This window comes from Pseudorca crassidens, chromosome 13, assembly GCF_039906515.1.
Source record: "Pseudorca crassidens isolate mPseCra1 chromosome 13, mPseCra1.hap1, whole genome shotgun sequence".
NCBI classification, from domain to species: domain Eukaryota; kingdom Metazoa; phylum Chordata; class Mammalia; order Artiodactyla; family Delphinidae; genus Pseudorca; species Pseudorca crassidens.
In genome coordinates, this window is record NC_090308.1 from 65,737,487 (window position 1) to 65,764,975 (window position 27,489).

The following is a 27,489-nucleotide window of genomic DNA, read 5'->3' on the forward strand; positions in this document are numbered from 1 at the left end:
TATAAACACAGGGTGTTGGAACAGGAGAATACCAAGGTAGGTTGGGTGTCCCTTAGACATCTGTTGTGCTCACTGTCTCCAGTAGAGGGCAGTGGTAGACACAGACGCTGACCCCCAGGCACCACCAAACCAATGCTGCCTGTCCCAAGCGCCTCTCCTCCCCTTGCAATACAAGGTCATGCTGCGGTGACTCGGACCAAATCCAAACCACACCCTTGCGCAGACGTGGTCGTCGTTAGCAGAGCCTCAGAGACTGCAGGTTCTCGTTTGATAAACTAGGGTCTGCACAGCAAACGTACTAAGCATTGTACACGCGTCATCTCAAGTCGTCACAACAGCCCTATGATATGGGTACTATGATTATCATCATCTCCATTTACAGATGAGAAAAATGAGGTTGGTCAGCTTGTCCAAGGACACCCAGCCAGTGGTTAGAGCTGATAGTGGAAGTGGTTCCTGTCTACAACCCAAGAGCCCAGCCACCATGCTATGAATGGCTGGCCTTACAACCTGCTCTGTTCACATGCGCCATTTATTATCTTGCTCTGGGAACTTACTTGACAGCAGGAACCTTAGGTAACTCATGCTTTCATCCATTCACAGCTAGCAGAGGGCTTTGCACATAGTAGGTGGTCAATAAATAAGTCTGATTCATCATTCAAAAGTGCTTTAGTGTGTCTTTTGATGGTATTGTGATGGGTGGAATAGGTTCAACATACTTCTCAGTTTGTCTTCATTCATGATCTAAGGCAGCAGACAGCAATGACACAGATGAACCTGTTGAAGACACAGACAAGTGAGAAATAAACTTGAACTAATACCCACCTGGATGCAGTATTTAGGTTACAAATATAAACCAAGGACAAAAGGCTAAGGTGATCTTCTATGCCTGTTTCTTTAACCTTCCCACTCTGCTACTCCCAGGTTTCTTAAAATCTTCCATTAAAGTCCAGATTAATTACAACTTCGGATCACTGTCTCCAGAATTTTCTGCCAGCTGCCACCCCCAGAGCAGAGTGGGTGTGGGTGGATTTCTGCTCCCAGCTTTCCCTTTCAAGATTTCAGCCAACTACCCCTGTCATGGTATCTCTCAGAGTTTAGTACCACTCATCCCAGAGCACTCGCCCTCATCACCATTCCTATCAAAGGCAATGAGATTGGGACTTCCCTGGTGGCACAGTGGTTAAGAATCCGCCTGCCAATGCAGGGGACATGGGTTTGATCCCTGGTGTGGGAAGATCCCACATGCCGCGGAGCAACTAAGCCTCTGTGCCACAAATACCGAGCCCGTGAGCCACAAAAACTGAGCCCACGTGCTGCAACTACTGAAGCCTGCGTGCCTAGAGCCCGTGCTCCGCAACAAGAGAAACCACAGCAATAAGAAGCCCACGCACCGCAATAAAGAGGAGCCCCTGCTCGCCGCAACTAGAGAAAGCCTGCGCACAGCAACAAAGACCCAATGCAGCCAAAAATCAATCAATCAATAAATAAAATTTTTTAAAAAGGCAATGAGACTAAATCCATGCGTATCTATAATTTCTCACCCTTGTCAGGACTATGTAGATAAGTACGTTTTCATGTGTCTACATGTCACTCCTTTTATCACCTCTATTACTAGCAGGGCTTTTATACTAATTAATTAATGCAGCACTGTAGCCTTGATGGTTCACCAAGGTAATCATGGATAGAAGCAGGACATATTTTTATACTTTAAAGAATTAAAGAGCATTATATTGTAATGATGTCTAGAAATAGTAAAGAGCTCGAGAGTAGAGAATTAAATGACTGTTTCTTAAACTGGGGCTCACAGATGATTTCTCAGAGGTCCTAGAGCTCTCTGGGAGAAACTTTTGTGTTGCATTTTGATTACATTTCATGAAAAATTAATATAAGCACATTGTGAGTTATGGTTACCTTTGAGAGGCTGTGGAACGTAGTGGTTAAGCAGACTGCCTGTGTTTACATCCCGACTTTGCCTTTACTGGCTGTACAATAAGGCTACTTCATAGGGCAGTAGTAAGGGTTACATGGATTGAAACATATAAAGCACTTGGAGCAGTGTCTGGTACACAGTAAGGACTTTATAAATGTTAGTCACTATTTTAATTATTACCAAAAAATGCCTTATGATTTCAAGTTTGTGTTTGCCTGTGTATTTACAGTCACATAGTAACCAATACTACTTGAACTTCAGAGCTAAGAGGGGGAAAAAAAAGGAGGCTGGATACATAAATGTTGTGTTCACATTTAGTGAAGTCCAAATGCTATCACAATATGCTATACGGTGGTGGATTTTTAAGAGTGTGAATGGAGAAAAGGAGTGGGAGAATTGAGTCACTCCCAAAAGCTCGCAGTGGTAGAGAAACACTGAACTCAAAAGAACGTGTATTATAGCGGACAACGCCATATTCCATGGCAGGAGGCACTATGTGGTCAGCAAAATCTCCTGTCAGTATGAATTAATGGTGTGAATTTAAATTTTCTTTACATTTATTTTTACTTAATTTATCAATTTCTTTTTAGAATTGTATAAGAGCTTTAAGCAGGAGTTGATGTCTCCTTTTTGTTTTACATATATAAATAACACTATTCTAGATTAATACTGGGACTCCAGAGGATTTTTTTTCTTTGAAAAATTTTCTTTGAAAGAATTTCTAAACTTCCCAAGCTTAAAAACACTGTGCCTAATTGTTCTAACAGCCTTGCCCTTTGGTTTGGCTGGTGGACCAGCAATGAACCAAGCTCATTTAGGACCAAGTTTTGCTCTGCCTCTAATATTCCCTCCTATTCATGTGACATTGGAAGCATATATATCCCCCAAATACCATAACCACTCCCTTATTGTTATTATTTACTTACTTAACTTCAAAGTCTCTTGCCTTTTAATGTTTAAAAGTGTTCTCAAGGCTTAGAATAGCTTGTCCTACACACTATGTATTTATTCAGATATGCAAACATACAGAGCAGCAAGCCTCAGCACTGTAGAGCATGGTCCTGAGGAAACAAAGAGTCATCTGCACAGCCAGCAGACCCTACGCTTTCCATGAGGAGAATTCAGCGAGGAAAGCCCCTGAAAAGACTTGACCTCCAGCTCCAAGTGGTGTGAGAGTTTGGCCAGAGTTGGGCTGAGGTAACAAGGCCCAGGTCACAGCCACTCTGGGGCCTTCCTCATGCTTCACAGTTTGGCTCCACTTGGAAGGCCCCCAGCAATATAAAGGGATGGTCCACCTCCATTTTTTTCTATACTTTTGTGCTTTTTCTAATTCTCCTACCATGCATGCATACCGAGTGTTCTGGTGCTGCAGAGGAAGAATTGTATTTACAGAGGCCATGAGGTTTTAATTAACTGGTCTAAACTGTTGAATAAATGCCTGCATCCCTAGGGATCAAACCTCAGCTGAACAAGAGGAAAGAAGCTAAGTGTATCAACTGAGACAAATTCCTAGGAGTAACGTCTAATTAGCGGCTCTTTCTCTACCCAAGAAGCAAAGGACTAATGACGTCACCCTAAAATTTAAGAGTTTTCATGAGGTCTTGAAGGTAGATGTATGATCAGTCATTTTCAACATGAAGAACACAAGGCAGGGGTGCTATTCAAATTAGTTCACAACTGGGAGGACGAGGGGTTCCAAGAACCAAGCCAGCTGCCCTGAAGGCCCAGCTACACCAGGTGTTAGCCATTTGGCTGCTACATCCTGGGGGGTGGTCCAGGCAGTCCCAGAGGAGGGCAAGGGAGGGATACCCAAGGGGCTCAGAGCACAGCGATTCACCAGCCAATGGAGAAATAGTACCCTACTTTATGATAGCTACGACTACAGCAATGTTTGCTGGCTAACTCTCAGCTTGAATTTACCACTCCTTGGGTCCCAAGCTGGGGAAACAAAGAGTCTGGTCGTCAGCCTTAGCTCAGGTTAGGAGTTTAGAAATTTGCTTATTTTCCGTTAGGGTATGAGGACAGGAGCATCTGTCAACACCAGGCAGTTGTGACTAATTGATTAAAGGTGAAGAAGGAGACCTCAACATGGGGAGGGGGTGGAAGTGTCAGAACCTACCTCACTTTGAAGACAAGATCTTAGATTTCCACTGATGTGTCATCACTCCTGGACAGACGGTGGGTTTGTTTTGTTTTGTTTTGTTTTTTTGCGGTACGCGGGCCTCTCACTGCTGTGGCCTCTCCCGTTACGGAGCACAGGCTCCGGACGCGCAGGCCCAGCGGCCATGGCTCACGGGACCAGCCGCTCCGCGGCATGTGGGATCTTCCCGGACCGGGGCACGAACCCGTGTCCCCTGCATCGGCAGGCGGACTCTCAACCACTGCGCCACCAGGGAAGCCCCAGACGGTGGGTTTTAAACCACATTCGAAATGTACAGTCAGTCTTTCAGTGAAGGTTTCCTCTTAGATGGGAATCAAATTCCAAAGCATTTGCTTGGTGGATTTTTTTAAACGCATGTTCTCTAGCTAATATCAAGCCAGTCACAAAAACAAATGCTCACCCATCAATGGAGGATGCAGACCCGTATTTTTCTGGGGTTGTTTTAATTTGCTGCCGGCCTAGGGCATACTGTTTTTTTCACCTCTTCTGCCAACACAGCCATTTTAGGTATAAAGGGAGAAGTCAGTATACTCATGAAAGGGAGAAGCCAAGGTAAGCTGCTGTGTGAAAGCAAAGTCTGTGCTTTTATGAATGGGAGGGTGGGCGTTCCAAAGATAATTGCTTTTTGATCTGAGTGATTGAAGGAAATGACTTTTCTGAACGAACCTTGCACAGAATTCAGTCAGTCAGGGCACAATTTCTTTCACATGCCACAGTTCACCCATCAATCCCACCCCCAGATCCCCCGCTTCCCGTGTGGACTCGGCCTGGTGCGCAAAACAGCCCACACCCGCTTTCCAACTAACATCAAAGCGCAACAAAGGAGAACGAACAAGCTCTCACCATATCTGAAGCTGTAAACTAAAATCATTATCCCCTTTCCCTTGTCGCCTACAGAGTTTTCAGTCCAGGCAAAGTTTTTATGCTTTTTTAAATGAAGTTCTTCGAGGCAGGATGTTTGAAGCAGTCATCCAAGCTTGTCATTTAATGGAAACTGTGTGCAGGAAATTGCCAAGATGGAGATATTTGAGTCAAGCAGCCCTCTAACTGGAGGGAGGGACGTGAAGCAAATTCTCCTGTCGACATCTTCTGAGTTCTACGGGGGAGGGTTATTAAGAAGACCAGCCCCCCTCCCAGAGGATGGGGGGTTGGGAACACTGGCTTTAGTGTGGAAAATCTCTCTCTCACACACACACACACACACACACATACACGCACACCCCAAATTGCAGTTTGTCTGAGCTACACACCACCACCTCTCCCCTCCTGCCACTCCCTGGGAGAGAAGGAGGAGAGCACAGCTCAAAAGCAGTGCCTAAACCCAGGTCTAAGAATAAACTGTACCAAATCTTTCTGGTGACTGTAATTGTCAACATTTATGATCCGAGAAACAGGTTTAATTGTCTTCTGGAAAATGGGTGGTCTTGTGTTGTCACCTAGACAAAATGATGGCCGTCTCATGCCCTTATCCGGGCTCGGCTCTGCCGAACATTGTGCGTGTGCTAATTAGCGGGTCCTCACACCCCCCTTGTGAAGGCAAGTGAGGGGCCCACTCAGTGGCCCTGGGAGGTGGGAGTGAAAAGCTGGCATTCTGTGGCCACCACCCCTCCTTCCATGGCAGCCAAGGTGCCCAGCTGAAGGGCTCCCTGGAGCGCTGAGCCCGAGCAGAGGAACTGTGTGTTCTGACATCCTTTGCTAATGACCCCAGATGCCATGCCATTAAAAAACCCTATAGGTGGGCTTCCCTGGTGGCGCAGTGGTTGAGAGTCCGCCTGCCGATGCAGGGGACACGGGTTCGTGCCCCGGTCTGGGAAGATCCCACATGCCGCGGAGCGGCTGGGCCCGTGAACCATGGCCGCTGAGCCTGGGCGTCCGGAGCCTGTGCTCCGCAACGGGAGAGGCCACAGCAGTGAGAGGCCCGCGTGCCAGAAAAAAAAAAAAAAAAACCCTGTAGGTTTTTCCTCTGATAGCAGTTTTGAAAGGAGAGAAAGGGAAATGGGTGTTAAGTGAATGCCTCTTCTATACCAGGCAGTGGCTGATTTAATTTTCCCCAGAGCTATTATATCATTTTCCAGATGAGGAAACTGAGGCTTACAGAGAGATAAGGTGGATTAGGAAAAGGGGATTAGGTTATAGAGGAGAAAGGGAGCCTCCCATCCCTACCACCAGGAAGCAAAAACAAAACCCAACTCTGAGGTCCAGGCAACTCACACTGACCGGACCAAGAGTACTGTTTTCCTAGTAGCACCAACCAAATCTAGGCTGGCACACAGAAGGTGGTGGCGAGCTCCCAGGATCTCCACCCTGTCCTTTATCCAGTAGATTCTAATCCTAAAGAAAACCGGTGACTGTCATAGTCTACCTGGCATGGCTGTCACCTGTCCTGCTCCTTCCTTACACCTCTCCAGCTGATTTCTCTGTCTTGTCCCATTTCCCTTCTTAATCACAGGATCCCTCACCCCACGAAATCCAATCCCTAGCTGATTACTTGCTCGGCAGACAACTTTTAAGTGCTCTCCACGGCAGTCTGTAAAGCCAGGACAGTAACCCCCAACACTCACACCCGCAGATTTTGCACAGTAACTTGTCAGTGGTTTGGAAAACATTAACCCCACCATAAAGGCGCAGATAAAACCCTGTCTTCCCTCTCAGTTCTTTTTTTCTTAACTCAAGCACAAATCTTCCTGCCCACTAGAAAGCTGATATTTTCTTTTCGATAACTATAAAAATTAGCAACTTGGATGCACTGGGGAAAAAAAGATAAACTGCATATGTTCTTGCTTCTCTTTTTATCTAACCGAACAGTACAGTATTCCTGGGACACAGATGCCTGCTCTGTGTAAGTGATCGTCATATAGGGCTTGGCATCCCTCATCTATCACACTGCCCTCTACGTATCTGCAGGGCTTTGAATAATCAAATCTGGGGAGCTGTATACTTTCTTGTTGTCCAAGTTCATTTCACAACACATTGGTTAAGCTGGTTTTTAATATGTCACCCAGGTCAATGTCAGTGAGCAGCTCTGAAGGTCTAATGAAGGTGTCTCAGTAGACAGAAGACTGGCAAAGTGGTTCCATGTTCCCCAGGGGGCTCTCCCTGAGCAATTCCACCCAAACCTTATAAACGCACACCCTTCATTGCTGACCTCCCGTGAGTCAAGGCTGTCAGTCATTCCCAAGCCAGCAGTGGTTTTATAAAATGCACAAAGGGTAATTACAGAAAGGTCCCCCCACGAATGTTCACATGTAATCTTACCCTAGGACTTGAACCCAGGCTCCCACTTGAACCGTTTCCTACATAACTTCAATCGGGCAAACACAATAGTATGCACCTGCTTGGAGGGAGAGAAGGAAGCAGGGGTGGAGATGGGAAAGGGGAAGTTCAGACTAGCACAGCCCTGATCTTGAAGATTACTGTAAATCCTTTCGCAGTGTTGAAACAATTAGATCACTTGATTGGCCTTAACATTCCAAATCCCATAAATGAGCCTGGTGGGCACCTCATACTGTTAAGCAACGCATCATGCTGTTCCCACACCAACGTCTGGCTGAAGGAGAACAGACCAATTTTAATTTTAGCACTAAGAAATTATACCTATTCCAGGCCTTGTGATAACGTCTATAATGATACGTAGAAATGTGGTTTTTGTTAACTTTTTTTTTTTTTTTTTTTTTTTGCGGTACGCGGGCCTCTCACTGTTGTGGCCTTTCCTGCTGCGGAGCACAGACTCCGGACGCGCAGGCTCAGCGGCCATGGCTCACGGGCCCAGCCGCTCCGCGGCATGTGGGATCCTCCCGGACCGGGGCACGAATCCATGTCCCCTGCATCGGCAGGCGGACTCCCAATCATCGCGCCACCAGGGAAGCCCAACATTTTATTTTTTAAAATTACTTTTGCTTTAGACATCGCATGAATAAAAATTTTAAAGTGCACTCAGTTTCAAAAGTTATTTTCTTCCTCAAAATTTGGAAGTAGATATTTTGAAATGGTAAATTTCACTCAAAAGAGTTCTTTTTTCAAACACCATCTCTTACAAGTTCCAAATACTAATACTTCTGAGATGCAAATATTCACACAGCATGAAGTACTGTGCTATCTACCACTGTCACACTAAAACAAATAGAACATATGGTCCCTGATGTCTTATAAGTCTCCTGAATCATAAAACCAAATAAACAAATAAGCACGTGTATCCATCACAGAGCCCATAAAACTAAAAAGATGCAGGTCAAGTTCATTATTAATTCTCACGCATGTCTCAAGAAAGACAGATGAGACAGACAGACAGAGAAACAGAAGAGGGAAAGGGAGAGGGAAGCAGAGAAGGCAAAAAGAGAGAAAGAAGAAAGTACAAAATCAACCCCTGGGGCTCCAGAGCAGGGCTGCCGCTGGGGGAAGTCGGGGGCTCCTCGAGGATGGCGGGGAGGCACCTTTTCCCATTATATCCCAGGATGGCAGAGGAAGCAACAGGCTCTGACAAGATGGGACAAAAGATGGTTGATTACGTCACAGTAATCAACCCTAAAACAATGCTAACTATGTCCCAGGCACCTTAAATGTATTAACCACCTAAATCTTCCTAACAACCTGTGAGATTTAAACCCATATTCAGATGAGTTTACATACAAGGAGTCTAAGAACTTGCCCAAGGTCATGCAGTCAGAAACTGGCAGAGTCAAGATTAGAACCCGGAAGACAGGTTCCAAGAATCCATGCACTTAGCAGCCACTGGGCTCTGCTGCAAACACACTAGAGCTCACCTCACCGTGTGCGTTACTCCATCAGGCCAGGCGCCTGAGAGGCTTTGCCGATAAAGGACCCTGCCTAAAGACATGCTCAGCCTTTGGGTCACCTCTGTCCATGTGATACAGTCCTCTGGCCCTGCTTTGGCACAGTTTTTTTTTTGTTTTTTTTTTTGCGGTACACAGGCCTCTCACTGTCGTGGCCTCTCCCGTTGCGGAGCACAGGCTCCGGACGCGCAGGCTCAGCGGCCATGGCTCACGGGCCCAGCCGCTCCGCGGCATGTGGGATCTTCCCAGACCGGGGCACGAACCCGTGTCCCCTGCATCGGCAGGCGGACGCTCAACCACTGCGCCACCAGGGAAGCCCTTTGGCACAGTTTTTATCTTCTTGGAACTAGATTCGAGTTTTTGGAACTACCAAAAATCAGAGCCATGCATGGTAAACAGGGTGAGCTCTGGAAAATAAGTTTTTAGGTGAACAACAGTGGATGATGGTGAAGTAATGAAACTATTTTCCTGGTGTGGCCCAGGAACTGCTTTGATAGAACCAAAAGAGGGGGTCCACGCGTGTTACAGGCAATTGTGCATTGTTGAAATTCACATGCAGGGGTCATTTTGATCTTTCTGAGAAGTTTGCTTGTTTTGATCACTTTCCAGTCAATTCCACACTCTGTCACTTCTCACCGTGTCTGAGGAGCATTTCCTTTTAAGTATAATATTTATCTTTAGTATTGTCTTTTGTAACTTTAGCTCTCCCACACAGGCATCTAGAGCACTCTTGCCTTTCCTGATAAAAAGTAGTAGGTGTAATGACTTTGGTAGGACTGAAATAGGAATCTTGATCTTTTTTTCTTTTTAATAAATTTATTTATTTAATTATTATTATTTTTTAAATTTTGGCTGCGTTGGGTCTTTGTTGCTGTGTGGGCTTTCTCTAGTTGCGGCGAACGGGGGCTACTCTTTGTTGCTGTGTGCGTGCTTCTCATCGCGGTGGCTTCTCTTGTTGCAGAGCACGGGCTCTAGAGCGCAGACTCAGTAGTTGTGGCGCACGGGCTTAGTTGCTCCGCGGCATGGGGGATCTTCCTGGACCAGGGCTCGAACCCATGTCCCCTGCCCCTGCATTGGCAGACGGATTCTTAACCACTGTGCCACCAGGGAAGCCCAGGAATCCTATTCTTTTAAACTCTGATATCTCATGAGAGATTTACCAGAAAGAAAACGACTTCAGTGGCCAGACCCCGCAGGCTGCAGTGCTTGCGGAATTCCCCAAATCCAAGGGGTCAGTATTGCTGGCTCCAGGATTTGAATTTATTAGTTCATGCAGAGTTAACTAATTAGGATGAGAGGAACTGACTCACACTAACTCTACAAATTAGAAACTGATGTATAAACCAGACTAGACATTTACTTATTTGTCATGGAGGAATTGTCCTTCCCATAATTATACAACCTATTGTGACCAAATACAGTGTATTTCTCCAGTGCCTTAAAACTGATTTCTCTTTCTAGATTTCAAGAAGGCTCTTGATCATTTGTCACCATTCCATCACTTCAGACTGTAGACATTACGATAGATTAAGCTACTAATCTTACATTAGGTTATTTGTTTCAACCATTTCTTCATATTAGCTTCTATGCTTGGTCATCTCAAATGGACTGGCTATTTCCCAGCCCATCTACAACTCACCTCTTGATTTGGGCAACCACATAGAATTTCTCAGTTAATGATCTATGTTCCTTACTTGGTGTATTAGAATTCACTTGTATATTAGTACTAAGTTTAAATTAAATAAAAACAAAAGTTTAACTATTCCCTCCTCACTAAAGACAATTACAATAATAGCTGACATTTGTTGACTTCCTACTATGACCCAGGCTCTGTTATAAGCACTTTGCAGGTATTGACTTATTTAACCCTCACTACCCTGGGAGGTAGCTTCCATGATTCTCCACATCTCACAGATGAGGAAACTGACCTGAGACATAACTTTCTCAGGGTCAAAGGGTTAATAAGTGGCAGAGCTAAGATGTAAACACAGTTTGATGCCCACAGTCTTAACCACAACACTAAATTACCCTCTTAGACTCTTTGCTACTTGGGTGTTATGACTATTACAGATGAAAACAAAACAAAACAAAAAAAAAAGGAAGCAGCTGTTTTTCTCACTTGCCCTGACCCTAACTGTTCTTCACTTTTTTGCATTTTATCCATGCAGAACAAAGCTATATTTGTAATTAAACTCCAGATAAGTAAGTACCTGTTTTTAGCAGGGCCAAAAATTTGAGAAGGTTTAGCTGTAGCTGATAAAATATTTAAACCCAGTGATGTTTTGGATGGAATGTAAAGATTCTTTCCTGTGTTATCAAAGCCTTGGGATATCCATAGATCCTTCCATTCTGCACTTTCCTAGTCGTTCCCTCACAGACATCGCAACCCTCTCCTCGAGTTTCTGGGGCCCCCAGCTGGGGACAGCTACACCTGGGCGTGAGAACAGGGAGCATGATAGCTGCAGGCAGGACAAGCAGCTAGATGAGAACAAAAGATAATGGAAATATTGGGCAGCTGTAACTATTATCCACTTCTGACTGAGACATCTTAGGCAGGTCATTTAATTGTTCTGCCTCCGTTCTTCTTCCTTTGAAATGGCATTAGCAGTACTTGCTTCTGCCCACCTCATGAGGGGCATTTTGACACTAAAGAGGCAATGTTTAGAAAAGTTTTTTGCTCTCTTCAGAATGTCCAAATAGAATCCAAATTTGTTGTGTATTTTCTACTGCTGAACACCTGCATGAGACTATTTTTAAGCTACTTTCTTTTAGCCTTCTTATAGCAGCAGGTAGATTTGGACAGTTTGACCTTGGCCCAGCCTTAAAAAATTGATCCAGTGAAGCAAACGGCTTGTGTTGGTGATGGCTGAGGTGTGGTGGGAAGGACTTGGAGTGAGGATGCTTGGGTTTGAGTACTGAGTTCAGGCCCTGCCATCTGAGTTGGGTGAAATGGAGGCAGTCACATTCTCTCTGGGACTCAGTTTCTTCATCTGTAAAATGGGGGCTCTGTTTTAGAGTTGTGATGAGGACATAGGGGAATGCATATGAAGGGGTGTCATGATTGCACAAATCTAACTCCTAGTCTACTTCTCCCTCGTTTAGCATTGGAAGAGACCTCACACATTGCCTGGTCCCATCCTTCCATTTACAGGTCAGAAAACTAAGGCTCAAGGAGGTCAGATGACTTCTCCAGGGCCTTGTCTCCTGACTCCTGTTCTCACTCCCTCTCTACTTTCCCTGGTTTTTGAGTGGCTTCTTACAACAGAAGACGCAGCTTCTGAAAGGACAGAGAGACAGAGGGCACCCTCCCAGGATGCTAGTCAGCTTGTACCTCAAGTGTGAAGAAGAAAAGTCTACACTCAGATGTCAGCCAGAGCTTGGAAGAAATAGATTCAGCCATTAAAGTAATCCTCGCACACCTCAGTGAGTAAATACAGTCACCCATATAGGAACGAGGTAGGAATAAGACAACAGGTGCTTTGAGAGGATTACATGTATTTGTTACTGGGGACATGCAAAAGCCGTTTCCAAGCATTTATTATTTTCATTTAACATTTATTCAATAAAGAGGGTCGCAGAGCACGCTCTCATAATCTGAGCCCCTTTTGACTCTGTGCACAGCTTTTCAGATGCCTGCAATTTCTTCCTCTTACTTACAAAGATGTTTATTGAACTACAAGAGGTAAGTAAACACCTGGAGAGATCTCAGAGGAAACCTGTTGAATGGTTCCTCTCCCTAATAGAAGGGATCAGATAGATACCTGAACTTCAGTGAATCCCAAAATACTCCAGCAGAAGGAATTAAGCCCTTAAATGTCCATACTACTGGTAGACAGAGAGAAGCAGACAATTTCAGGGTTGGAAGAAACATTATGATGGGGTCTGGATGCCCCAGGATTTTGTTAAAATGTAGATTCTGGATCAATCAGTTTGCAGGTGGATTCTGAAGTTCTGCATTTCTAAAAAGCTCCCAGGTGATGTTGACACTGGTTTGGGACCACACTTTGAGTAACAACTCCATTCACTATGCACCTGTTCTTAGCTATTATTGGATAAAGCAAATAAAGCTTTGCAAAGCCTTTTGGGTGCTTGTATTAAGAAAAGATATAAGTTGATCAAGATATCACTTATATGTGGAATCTAAAAAAATGGTACAAATGAACTTATGTACAAAATAGAAATAGAGTTACAGATGTAGAAAACAAACTTATGGTTACCAAGGGGGAAAGGGGGGGATAAATTGGGAGATTGGTATTGACATTTACACACTATTATATATAAAACAGATAACTAATAAGAACCTACTGATAGCACAGGGAACTCTACTCAATACTCTGTAATGACCTGTATGGGAAAAGAATCTAAAAAAGAGTGGATATATGTATATGTATAACTGATTCACTTTGCTGTATAGCAGAAACTAACACAGCATTGTAAATCAACTCTACTCCAATAAAAATTAATTTAAAAAAAAGATTGTCTCTAAGTATAGGAGAAACAAGTGCTACCTCTATCACCAAAAAGAGATAACTGAAAATCCTAGTTAAGATTAAGGAATTTGCAATTTAATATATCACCTTCTCCAAGGGGATCCACCTTTGAATCAGGGCTGGGGGGAAATGAGAATGCTGAACACAGTGTTCCTCTAATAGCGCCATGGCAGGTCCAAGGGGCGGGTAGGTGGGAGACGTATCTGGGGGAATGTGCCCTTTCTAGCGTGCCACAGCACCTTCAAATATTCTGACTCTGGAAACTATGTCTTTTGAATCCTATACCTGAAATAGCCAAAAATAATTATCTGTATGTAATTTTGTAGACATTTCAGCCAATTTCCAAGTGTAGAAGTTTAACTTAAAGGACTACAATCACCATGGTTTAAGCAACTTTGCGTTGCCCATGGTATTTAGCACAACGTCTTGCTCAAAGTAAAGCCCTAATAAATATATTTTGACAGGGGGAGAGGGTGAGTAGAAATATATTCATAGCCCTGGGAGATATGGGGACAGGAAAAACTACTAGTTTTTCATTGGTTCCCATAGGCAAAATTACTATATAAACTGGATAATTCAATTATTTTGCCCTCAATCAATTGTTCTCTTGTAATTAATCCAGTCTTAAACTTTACCAAGTAGGTCCTGGATTGAGCCTCTCTACAAGAGAATTTCTGGTGTTTGGGGGCTCATGTAGCAACCAGTTTGTCACCTAGGACCATAAAAATTCCAATACTCTAAAAAAGGTCTTCACACGACAGTTGATCCAATGTGACAGTAGATCAACGAATGTAAAGATGTATTGACCTTTAAAGGACTCTACAGTCACTGAATAAATGATATAAAGTTATCTTGATTATGAACAAATTTATTTCAACTTTCCTTTTTTCACCGAATATTTGTTAATACACTGAATTCAAAACACCAGTTTTTTTTTCAGTTGAAGAACTTCAATCCTAAGATGACAGATTAGAAAACATTTTAAATCACAAACCTTTTTATTAAACATGGGGGGAAATGAGTTAGGGTGAACTCAATAGAAGGTAAACATAGAGTTTTCAAATTGCAATTACAGCTCAGTCACAAAGCCCTGTACGCTGTTTTTTCCAATCAGCTTCACTGAGGTGTGAGTTAAAGTGTGCAGCCTGATGAGTTTTGACAAACATGACTGCCACTACCACCAAGATATAGAATACTTGTCTCATCCCCCAAATTTCCTTCAATCCCTTTATGATCAATGCCCACCAACCTTGACAACTACAGATCTGCTTTATGTCACTATGGTTTTGCCTTTTCTAGTTGTTTATATAAGTGGAATCCCACGGCAGGTAGTCTTTTTGGTCCCGCTTCTTCCACTTAGTCTGTTGCTTTTGCGATTCATCCTATGTTGTTGTGTCTAGCAGCAGTTTGCTCCTTTTTATTGCTAAGTAATATTCCATTGTGTGCATATATCATAATTGGTTTATCCATTCAGCAGCTGATGGACATTTGGGCTGTTCCTAGTTTGGGCCTATTGTGAACAAAACTTCTATGAACACCCATGTACAGGTCTTTGTGCTGGACATAGCTTTCATTTATCCTGGGTAAATACCTTCGATGTGGGATTGGTGAATCATATAGGAAGTATATATTTAACTTTATAAGAAACTGCCAGACTGTTTCTCTGAAAAGGGCTGTGTCATTTTGCATTTCCACCAGCAGATTTTGAAAGTTCTAGTTGCTTTACATTTTCACCAAAACTTGGTACTGTTAGTCCTTTTCGTATTTGTCACTCTAGTGTAGGTGTAGCAGTCATCTTGGTATCTTAATTTGCATTTCCCTAATGACTAATGATGTTAAATATCTTTTTTGTTCCTATTGGTCATTCATATACCTCCTTTAATTCACAATTGTTTACAACGGTTTTAGAGTAAAGGTGGCCCCACTTTAAAGATCAATGAACTAAGGCCACAGAAAGAAAATGTAAATGCTCACATTTATGCCACAGAGCTCCTGAGACAATGTCCTTAAGGAAGAAAGGAGAGGTTTTATTAAGCAGAGTTAGGAAAACTGATATGTGTGAATTTCCACGAGTACATTTGCTAGTCTACTAAATAGAGAGATAGAGATTTTTAAACACAATGGTATAATTTTCAAGTGAGAAAAAAATTGAATCCTAAATTAAATGAGGGGAAAGAAAATACCTTAAAATGTTAATTCACAATTTTTAAAAATCTCAGCTTTAGGTAAGATTTTGACATACAGTGAATATAGTATGGTAGTTTAGAGTGTTGGCGGTAAAGCCAGACAGTCTGGATTCAAATCCTGGCTCTGGCACATATGTGCTGATAAGCCAGGTTGTTGAGCACTCTGAGTCTGATGTCTTTAATGTATGAAATGTATAAAATGAAAATAACAATATTATTATTATAAACAGTAATAATAAACAAAGGTTTGTTGGGATAACACATGTATTTAGAATGGTGTCTGGCATGTATTAAGTGTAATGTAATAAATATTAGTCATTGTTATGATGATGATGATATTATTATTATATAGACACTTGAAAGCATGAGATTGAACTACGTAGCCACTGAGCTAAACAAACATGTGATTTTCTCTATAAATAGACGCTTTACAAGATTGATACTTGAGATCAATCCAGGTCACCACTGGTTGGAATGAGGCCTATTTACCACCTCAGAACACGTTTAAGGATGACTCATTTCTGAAAAATCATCCCAGGTAATATGTTAGATGAATTGTCCTCCTTTCTAAAAGGAAGACTTCACCTCTTCCAGTACTAAGAAAAAAGAGCTGAGAGAATGGTTTCCTGAAAACAAACCCATAATTTGATGTTCTTCAACCCAAATAATTAGCCAGTGGCTCCTAAGGAGTTTCTTTGTAAGACATTCTGGATATGAGGCCAATCACTTGCTAGAACAGAAGCTTCTAACCTTAGCAATATTAAGGTAAAAATAAATAAATTAAAAATTATTATAATCAATTAATTATAAAAATTATAACCAATGAATTATAATTTTATTTTTAATTTTTATTGAAATATAGTAGATTTACAACATATTTGTTTCAGATGTACAGCAAAATGATTGAGTTATATGTATAAATGTATATATTCTTTTTTTTACATTCTCTTCCATTATAGGTTATTACAAGATATTGAGTATAGTTCCCTGTGCTATACAGTAGGCCCTTGTTGATTATTTTATATATAGTAGTGTATATATTTTAATCCCAAACTCCTAGCTTATCCCTCCCCCCATTTCCCCTTTGGTAACCGTGAGTTTGTTTTCTATGTCTGTGGATCTATTTCTATTTTGTAAATAAGTTCATTTGTATCCTTTTCTTTAGATTCCTCATATAAGCAACATCACATATTTGTCTTTCTCTGTCTGGCTTGCTTCACTTAGTATGATAATCTCTAGGTCCATCCATGTTGCTGCAAATGGTATTACTTCATTCTTTTTTTATGGCTGAGTGATATTCTAATGTGTATATATATCACATCTTGTTTGTCCATTTATCTGTTGATAGACACTTAGCACCAATAATTGGATACTGTATTTAAATTAATATTTCAGTAATCATTTCATTTTCTACCTACTTGTGAAAAATAGTACACATATATGTAGGGCAGTTATTCATTAAACCAACTAAAAACGCTTGCTGAGGACGCTTGCAATCACTCCAAGTACCCCACAGGGTCTAGGGCTCACAGATGGGGAACCTCTATACCAGAACACACATGCAGATTTTTTCAGCCTTGGCTCTCCTGAGAGAATTCCCCCATGTTGTGTTCAGTGACATCTTCTTGTACTAAGATCATAACAGTTTCACCGAGAGTTTTGTGTTTATCGTGTAGAATGTGTGTACAAGCCACACACCGTTATAAAGGCCTCTAAGCCCAGGAGAGACCGTCCAGTTTCTTCAAATACTTAAATGTTCTCTGTGTTCTTGACTGTGGTTTGTGGTATCTTCCTTCTGATTCTAGCAGGATCCTTTCTGTAACTGGTCCTAACTGCTTTCTGTAAGGATGCAGATTGCAGAGACAGTTCCAACTTACTCGGTGAAGGCCCTCCAACTTCTGGACTTCTTTTCTTCTGCATGACAAAGATGAGACTTCTTCTCTGTAGAGATCACAGGTGCATCTGTACAGGTGTGAGTCCCTTGTGAACCCCTGGGAGAAGCTATGACTTGTGGGGTCAGGTCCCACCCATTCATCTCCTCTTCACGCAATGGTGGAAAGCCAATAGCGTTAACACAGGCAGGGAGGTGAGTCCGCAACGAATTGCTCTTATGCAGCAAAGACCAACTGGTGGTTCGGTTTTCTAGTAAATTCCCAAAATCTGGAGTCATTTGGGTCCAAAGGGGGAACTTGTGAGAGTAGGGGCAGGGCAGGGGGAACAAGGCAAAAATAGAAGCAACAAAAATATGCCTTCAGTGTTTGCCTGCTCATTGGACCAGCACTGAGCCAGTACTCCCGTGGCCTGAATAACTGATACTTTTTATAAGTAACTGAAGAGCTATAAAAAGCTTAGCATTTAAGAAAACAACAAACAGCTGTGTCGAATGAACAAGAAAAATCTAAAGAAAGAGCCTGTCTGAGTGGCAAGAGGTCACACTGCTTCATGAGGAAGTGCTAGAACATCACCAACATTTGCTACATCAGTGTGTTTTCCTGGCTGGTTATACTACTCTTCCTTTCACCTCAGTGCCACTTCCCCATTGAAATAGAAAAACAAATGCATGTCACCAGAACGCTCCGCAATATTTCCTGGAAACAGCACTTCTTTTCTGTGCACTTAACCGTGTGTTGGGCAGTGGTGCACATGAGGGGCTCCCGATCAGCAGAGTGAACAAACACCTTACGCAGTCAGGCTGAGCCTCACTGCCCTGGGACCCCTGGGCTTAGTTCACATGTGTCTTGAGGTCCCACACAGCTGCCCTTCACTTTAACGGAAAATGCCATCTGCAGGAACCACAGCTAGCAAAAGGCAGCAATAACCCTCCCTACTTCCTCTGGTAATTATCCATAAACTCAATAATGAGGCAATTACCAGTGGGAGGCAGTATGGTAAAGTGATCAGATATATGGGCTTGGGGCTCTGAATTCCAACTCCTGCACTTACTCCTGGGGGACCTTGAGAAGTTAACTAACCTCTCTGCACCCTAGTTCCCTTAATAGTAATGAGTAAGCCGAACAAAGTCATCTTCCCCTAGCCTTCAGCTGAGCCTTTGGTGCGCTTGTTAGACAATGGTCTATGATGACTCTAAGAGGGGGTACAGCCATCTTCCCTAATTTCCAATCTTTAGGTATCTTTTCTTAATGGCACATAATAAATGTTAGTTGGGACAAACAGTAAGTGAATAGGAAAATGCAGACCTAGATCCAACCATTTCAATACTTACATTAAATGTAGGTGGATTCAACACTTTGATTTAAAAAGCGGAGATGGGCAGAACAGATAAAAAGTAAAACCCGACTATGTATTGCCTATAAAAGATATACTTTAAACATAAGGATTCAGATCAGTTGAAATGAATTGGATGGAAAATGTGTGTCATAAGAAGGCTGGAGCAGCTACAATAGTATTAGATAAAGCAGACTTCATTACAAAGAGTTTGCCATAGGAAAAGAGGGACTTCTCATAATTCAACAGAAAGACATAATAATTATAAATGGATATGCGCCTAATAACAGAGTTTAAAATACATGAAATAAAACAGCCACGTAAAGGGAGAAAAGACAATTCTACAATCATAGCTGGAGATTTTAACACACACCCCCATAGCAATTGATAGAGTCGCTAGACCAAAAAATCCCTAAAAACGTAGAGGATTTGAACCATACTATTAATAAATATCAACCATAATTTTCTTTTCCTTTGATACACATTTTCAGACACTTGCAAAGCTGCCAGTTCTGGCTCCCCACCAGCAAGGAAGCCACTCAGCCCATTGTCCCTTCAAAAGGCACAGAAGTGTGGACGGTAGCATACTTGGAGGAACCTTTCAAAACTTAGTCTACGGAGAAGTGTCTGGATGCTGCAAGGTGGCTACATCTTGTTGTTTTTTTTTTTTTTCCTCTTCAGCCTGTTTTATATGAACCAACTCTAGAATCACCAGTCTGTTCCCACAGCCATCCTGCCATCTGCTAGGCTTGACAGCCATTGCTGGAGCTTTCAGAATCCTTCCCTAAGATATCTGGAGTGTCGCCACAACAGATGTTTAGCCATCACATTTCATACATACTGCCTAGGGCAAGACCTCCCTCCGTATGAGGAGAGTGTTGGAGGTCATGTGGAATATTAAAATCCTTTGAAACCCTCGTAGCAAAAGAATTTACACTTCGGCTCTGCCCCTTAGGGCAGAACTCTAAACAAACACAGCCCTCATTTATCTTTATTAGCAATTACTCAGATAAAATTGAAGATTGCATTTGAAAGAAAAAATAAATAGCAAAAAAAATTGAACTTTTGAAAAATGTAAAAGATCAGGTTGTACCTTGAAAATATTTGCTACTGCCTCTTTTCTGCCTAAGGCTGTGAGTTACGTTGCAGCCTTGCATTCCACAGAGTGTCTGCAGAGTGAGATATGTGTGATCCAAGGGCCTTATTATCCCAGGTGAACTGGGCAAAGACTTCCCCAAATAAGCAACTTATTTTTCTTTCACTTGAGGACATGGACCTCAGGTAGATAAAATTTCAGTTAAAAGGTCTGCCTGCAGAGAATTAGACACTTCCAAGGTTTGTGGATTTCACATGTGTTGGCATCTCTAACCACCATAAATCTCCTTTCCAGCATTCCATTCATCCCAACAGCCCTTGCTATGCCAAGCCCATGATGGAGGTTAGACAAAGTCTAGGGACTATGGATGTGGGACGAGAGGGGGCCTTTGCAAAGGTTTTCTTTAAGACCCATGATTTAAATAGTCCATTCAGGGGACTTCCCTGGTGATCCAGTGGTAAAGAATCTGCCTGCCAATGCAGGAGATGCGGGTTCGATCCCTGGGCAGGCAACTAAGATCTCACATGCCTCGGGGCAACTAAGCCCGCACGCCACAACTACTGTACCTGCGCGCCTCAACTAGAGAGAAGCCCGCACACCGCAATGAAGACTCGCTGCAGCCAAAAAAATTTTTAAATTTAAAAAGAAAATATATTAATTAATTAAATAATTTTTTAAAAATAGTCCATTCAGTCATAGGCTAGGGCAACAGAAGATCATGGCATTGATAGAGGCAGAGAAACCATTTCTTAATAGTGAAGGCTTCTTGTCTTCCTCTTGGGAGGATGCCCTCCCAATAAAGCAGTGGCTCCCAGAGAGAAGAATCTACTATTTTCAAGCCCTTTTACCTCTAATCCCATTGGCAACGTCGGTATTCTCTCCTTAAGGAACATTCCTAGCACTTCGTCTCCCAAATGGCAATACCAAAGCCCAGTCAGCTGCAGAAGACGTGGCCATCGATCACAAGATCTTTCCCCACCTTTAGGATCTTGTTCACCTGGACTCTTCCCCATGATATGGCCTGTTAAAAAGAAACACAATTATAAGATTCTCCCCTTCTTCAACAGAGTATTATTCTTTGCTCAAAAAGAGAATCTGGTTCATTCCATGATTAATCTTTTCAATGCTCTGGAAGGGCCAATAGGTGACAGGCATGAGAGTAAAGCACTTCCACGAACACATTTTTTACTGGAACTTGTCCTTTTGCAAAGCTCTTCTGCCAGATTCCATTAGGAAATTGCAAGCAGGTTCATTTATCCAAGTGCTTCTCTCTCTCCTCCTCATAAATATATAGACATCACATGGCAGAGAGGGAGAAGACGCTGACTCTCTTGCATGGCATACCCTGCACAGCAGACGTGTAGGCAAATGCCAATACTGAACACGGTAGTGCGTGCATATATGCATATGAATATATATCATGTTATTACTCCTTGGCAATGAGATTCCAAGTAGCTACAGAGGGGAGGGAAAAGTCATAATCAATACAGCTGCACTTCAGAATGTCAACTGAAGGCAGACAATGATAAGAAGATGGGCAAGGCTGTCCCTAGCAACATGAAAATAAGAGCCAGGACCACCTAAGGATTGATTAGGGACTGGGCCAAATTCCAGCCCTAAACTCATCACAAATTATGCTAAGAGCTCCCCAGGGAAGGCTCCAATTGGCATTTTTGAGCCACACATCCCATTCTTTTGATAGAGACATCAGAACCGCCTGGGAGACTATCGGAGAATAAAAACGCAAAGCAAAAGATGAATTCGGAAAGGGCTGCTCACCCTTCCAAATTCTTTCAAGCTTCCCGAGAAATCCTTCAGCTCCTTTCAAACAAGCTGATGTTATTATTCCACTTTGTCATTCAGGTCCCTGATGAAGGGCACAGCCAGCGCGCAGAAAGGTAAAGAGAACAGTAGATGAAAATGTCAGCGGACAGGTAGGAAGGCTGCAGCATGGCAGAGCCTTCCAGCTGGAATGAGAGAAGAACCAGCCCCCAACCAAAACCTATTTTTCAGGGAATACACTTTAAGACTGTTTTCCTTCTTCTTCCAGGAACACTTAGGTCCTGTCTTTTTGTAGACAGAGACATACACTTAATCACAAGCATATTGTATGAAAGAAAAATGTATAGACCTTCTAGACCTCCAAATATATAGCAACGGTTCCAATTTTCATTACCAGAAATAACTAGAGGAAATGAGAAGCAGGTGTGGGAAGGCTTCCCTGAGCGATGCCAGGGCTTCGTTTTAATTCAGTCGTGTATGGCCTGCCACTACCTCCCGGCCCTACTGCTCACGTGCTCCGAGGTCAGGCTATTAAAATCAGCCAGATACACACAAATTCATTTCTTTTAGACCCCAGCTCTACATGCCTTGCCAGCAGAACACTGCACCAACTTCTGACAGAAGCATCGCTGTATCTCTAAGGTAATAGAGGTTCTTCTTAGGTGACACAAAATGTTTGGGGCATAGCTTTGGGGAACTCAGAATTCATCAGAAGAGAAGTGCTCATATACAAAGCATGGAACTTCTTTTGGGTGGCTGGTAGAAAACTAAAATAAGTTCCATATTTCTTCTATTGGTAAAGTAAATCTTAATGGGGTATGGAGTATGTGGCCTGTTGGCATTGGGAACTGTTCAGATCACAGACATTTTTGATAAGGGCCTTTGTTTGAGGACTACTGCCTGGAGGAGAGGAAGGATGAGGTAGATCTGAGGATCTACCTTTTTTTTCCTTTTCATAAATAACCCACATTTGCTTCTTTTCCATCTGTAGGTAGCCCTTTCAATGCTTCGAAAATTTAGAGCTGCCCACAAATTAAAAAGAGGACATTAGCATCTGCTTTGAACATATCTACCAGAGACCAAAGCCCACAGAGGAAGAATAACAGTTAATTTACTGGACAGGAGTCCATTGCAAGTGCCTGTGGTAGGACAGTTCTTTGTTAGTTTACAATGCAGCTCTGGGATGATCACATATGGCAGTTTCAGTAGAGAGAGTAGGGTCAGGAACGCACTCAAGCCCTGGTTCTGCCACCTCCTGGTTGCTGACCTTTGACGAGTGACTTAACCTCTGTAGAACTTAATTTCCTTATCTATAAAATGGGGGCTTGAACTAGATGATTCCCAAGGTCATCTTCTGTTATAAAATGTAATGATTCTAAGTCTCCAGCCCTCTTGGAAAAAGCACACCTGGCTATGTTTGTATGAATTGACTACACTAAGCACTGTCATGAGCTAGAAAGGTTTCAAAGTGACAAACTATTATAACTGACACTAAGAGGGTAGCCATGATCCTAATGAATGAATTTGTTCATAATTCATCTCCACGGAAAGAATGGAGACACAATAGGGGTCTTTAGCTATGGTAGACTGTTTGGGACCAGGCCTCAGCAAAAGAAGCTCCCACAAAGAAAGGTCAGGGCCTCAACTTCCGTGCTTAAACTCACCTCCCCTGGAATTTCACCCACTGGATGTCCCAAGAATGCCAACTCTCCCTTCCTAAGCCTCTAATCCAACAAGGAGACAGGCTGTGACTTCGCATGTGGATGTATAGAGCTCCTGGACAGATAGAAATAAGTTCTTGCTGAAGGGATGGGTAATTACACTGGCTGGTCCGGCACTTTCAAAGCCAAAATGCTCATCTTTTGTGCCTGAGTCCGAGATAAAGGGCCTCACTCCAGAAGTCTGATACCTTCCTAAGACCTAAAATTCATCCAGAACCGCATTTATTCTTGGGTCTACATTTCTGCTCATCTTGCTCTTTAACTACGGTAACCCCAGTGTTTCTCTCCCCCCTGACTGCCTACGTTCACCCTGATTTACATGATGGACTTCTAAGTGTTGGAAACAGCACTGACACAAATATGCACACTGTACTCACAGCGGGTGGGTGTACATGGACGCACTCACACAGGTGCACACTTCCTTTTCAAAGATTTTTGTCAAAAAAAAAAATTAAGCTCCTTGGGCAACCTCAAAGTTAAAGTCTTAAAGTGTGGTATTTGCATTCACAAATACTAGTGTATTCATAGGGCATTGTACCAAGAAGATCCAAAAAATGTTTGCTTAGTTGAATGACTCTTTTTTTTAGGTTAGAGTGTCTCCCTCATTTTAAAATAATTACTCCTTATATATGTGAAATATATTCAAACTTTTTTAGAACTCTGAACTTTTCTTCTGGACTTAATAAAGAAAATAACATGGACTACCGTGAAATTTTAAATGAACCTGTTACTTTTGGAATAAGTTATCTCTGGCTGATAGATAAGCAGCTGTTATGGGTTGAATTCTGTCCTCCTCCTCCAGATTCATATGTGGAAGTCCTAACCTCCAGTCCTGAGAATGTGATCTTATCTGGAGATAGAGTCATTGCAGATGTAATTAGCTGAGATGAGGTCATAGTGGAGCAGGGTGGGCCCCTAATCCAATGTGACTGGAGTCCTTATAAAAAGGGGAAATTTGGAGAAGGATACATATAGGGAGAACATGATGTGAAAATGAAGGCAGAGATCAGGGTGTTGCTTCTTCAAGTCAAGGAGCAGCACAGTTTGCCAGCAAAACACCAGAAGCTAGAAGAGAGGCATGAACCAGATTCTCCCTCACAGCACTCGGAAGGAACCAACCCTGCCAACACCTTGATCTTGGACTTCTGGTCTCTAGGACGGTAAGACAATAAATTGTCTGCTGTTTAAGCCTCCATTTATAGCACTTTGTTATGTCAGCCATAGGAAACTAAAACAATAACCAAATTTGAGGATTTTCTTCTCTAGGCTTATTTCCAAATTATCTAGACCGAATGCCTCTAACGATTTGTATAAGTCTGCTTTGTTCATTCTACTAAACACACACACACACACACACACACACACACACACACTCACACACACACACAGACGGCCATGTCCCTACACGGAGATAAGTGTCTGGACTCAGCCCTACTGAGAATGGTTGCTGGGAATGCCCCTGAGACCATGCCGTAATGGTAGACGTCAACAGGGGTTGTGTTTTCTTACTCTTAGTCTTGAATCAGTAAAAGACGAAGAAAAAAAGCACACTTGCGTATTCACTGGTTTAGGCCCAGTCATGATTCCTTTAAAGACGCTGCCAATAGATTTTAGTCATTCTCTGGCAAAGGTTTCTCTTCAACCACAAACACTACACATAGTTGCGGAATGAGTCACCACCTTGAGTAATCTAATTCCTTGACCAGTACATGCCTGCTGCTCACAGCACACAGTGTCCTTCCTTGTGTATTTTGTTTTGCTCTGTTCTCGGGAGCTTCTTTAATACTTTCTTAAGGGTACAGTAAAGGATTCACTCTGAATCCTCAGCTTCCTCAGCAGCCTGTGACCTGCCCAGTCATCAAGAACCAAAATGTTAAGTTTTATTACGCGTTCTCATACCTTCAGTTAAGCTAGAGGGGGCATGATTACTGCAAAAAAGCAGTAAGTGTAGGCTAAAAAAAAAAATTTCCCCCCAAACTGGAAGCCGTTTGCTAAAGAATCCAGGGGAAAAACAAAAGGGAACAAACTGAATGATGGTCCAGGGAAGATGGTGGAGCGGAGTCCACACCATGTCACCAGCCAGGTTCCCACAGAGGCTCAACTTACATCACCAAATAACACCCAAGAGTTATTTCTATCAATAAAGTTTAAAGCAAGTAAACCTCTGAGCTTATTTTTGCATGGTTTTCTTAAAAAAATGTTCCTTAAAGATATTTTCCAGTCCAACATATTATAACCACAACCAGGAAATATTTTTTTCTGCAAGGCTGATAGATTGAAACATTTTGAATATTTGTAACCTGTTCTTTTAAGAAGAAGTTTTTATGAGTATCTGATGAGCACTTTTTGAGGTTTTTTTCTCTTTCTCTTCCCATGAGTGGGTACCAATATTATGGAAATACAAATTGGAGAAATGAAACCATCAACAAATGAAAAAGCAACCTACTGAATGGGAGAAAACATTTGCAAATTGCATATGCGGTAAGGGATTAATATTTAAGATACATAAGGAACTTACACAACTCAACAGCAAAAAATCAAACAATCCAATTTAAAAATGGACAGAAGATCTGAATAAACATTTTTCCAAAGAAGACATACAGATGGCCAACAGACACATGAAAAGATGCTCAATATCACAAATCATCAGGGAAATGCAAATCAAAACCATAATGAGATACTACCTCACACCTGTCAGTATGACTACTATCAAAAGGACAACAAGTAACAAGTGTTTGCGAGGATGTGGAGAAAAGGGAACCCTCTTGCACTGTTGGTGGGAATGTAAATTGGTGCAGCCACTACGGAGAACAGTATGGAGGTTCCTCAAAAAGTTAAAGATAGAACTGCCATACGACCCAGCAATCCCACTCCTGGGTATTTAACCAAAGAAAATGAAAACACTACCTTGAAAAGGTATCCGCACCCCCATGTTCACTGCAGCATTATTTACAATAGCCAAGACATGGAAATAATGTAAGGGTCCGTTGATGGATGAATGGATAAAGAAGATATATACACACACACTGGAATGTTATTCAGCCATAAAGAATAAAATCTTGTCAAAAAATAGATAAAATAAAACCTTGTCATTTGCAACAACATGAATGGACCTTGAAGGCATTATGCTAAGTGCGGTAAGTCGGAGAAAGACAAACAGCACATGATCTCACTTATATGTAGAATCTGAACAAGCAAACAAAACCAAGCTCATAGGTACAGAGCACAGACTGGTGGTTGCCAGAGCTAGGGGGTGGGAGGTGGGCAAAAATGGGTGAAGGGGGTCAAAAGATACAAACTTCCAGTTATAAAATAAATAATTCATAGGGATGTAACGTACAGCATGATGACTATAGTTAAGAATACTGTCTTGCATATTTGAAAGTTGCTAAGAGAATAGATCTTAAAAATTCTCATCACAAGAAAAAAAAGTTCTGTAACTATGTATAGGGACAGAAGTTAACTAGACTCATGGCGGTGATCATTTCACAATATATACAAATATCAAGTCATTATGTTGTACACCTGAAACTCATATAACGTATGTCAATTAATTATACCTCAATTTTTTTAAAAAAAGAAAGAAATTGGAGAAAGAAAAGTACTTTATTTATTCATTTCTACACCTGAAACTAATATAACGTATGTCAATTAATTATACCTCAGTTTTTTAAAAAAAGAAAGAAATTGGAGAAATAAAAGTACTTTAAATTCATTTCTACTATGCCGCTCTACTCCATAATCAAATGCAGAAGGGAGAAAGACACATCTTAAGTGTATGCTGTAAATGAGGAAGCTTTCAGAACAAGCTGAAGAGTGGCGTTTAATAGTATTATTCATAACTTATGCTTGCATGGCAATACACAACTCTCACAAAACTCGCTTCACCCTCAAAACAGCCCTGAGAACTAGATATATTACCATCAAGGAAACAGAAGTTCCCAGGTTCTATGGAAGGTGGTGGAGCTAGGACTCTCAGTTTAGTGCTCTTTGTTCAGCATTCTCTAACGCAACTTGCCCCAGACAGGAAGCGCAGCCATCTGCCCCAGAGAATTCTCTAGTTAACCTAGGGTGAGACTCCTCTCCACCTAAGGCCAGCGAAGTG

The 27,489-nt window shown here is 42.2% G+C and overlaps 1 long non-coding RNA gene across 1 annotated transcript in view; it reads right to left on the reverse strand.

The window, feature by feature from the left end:
* Positions 1–331: 331 nt before the first annotated feature.
* LOC137204730 (uncharacterized) overlaps positions 332–27,489 on the reverse strand; it is an 86,492-nt gene continuing 59,334 nt past the window's right edge. The window contains exons 3-4 of the long non-coding RNA XR_010933809.1: positions 20,730–20,902; positions 332–777 (exon numbers count right to left, since the gene is read on the reverse strand). This is a non-coding gene — a long non-coding RNA (uncharacterized lncRNA). The remainder of the gene's footprint in view (positions 778–20,729; positions 20,903–27,489) is intronic.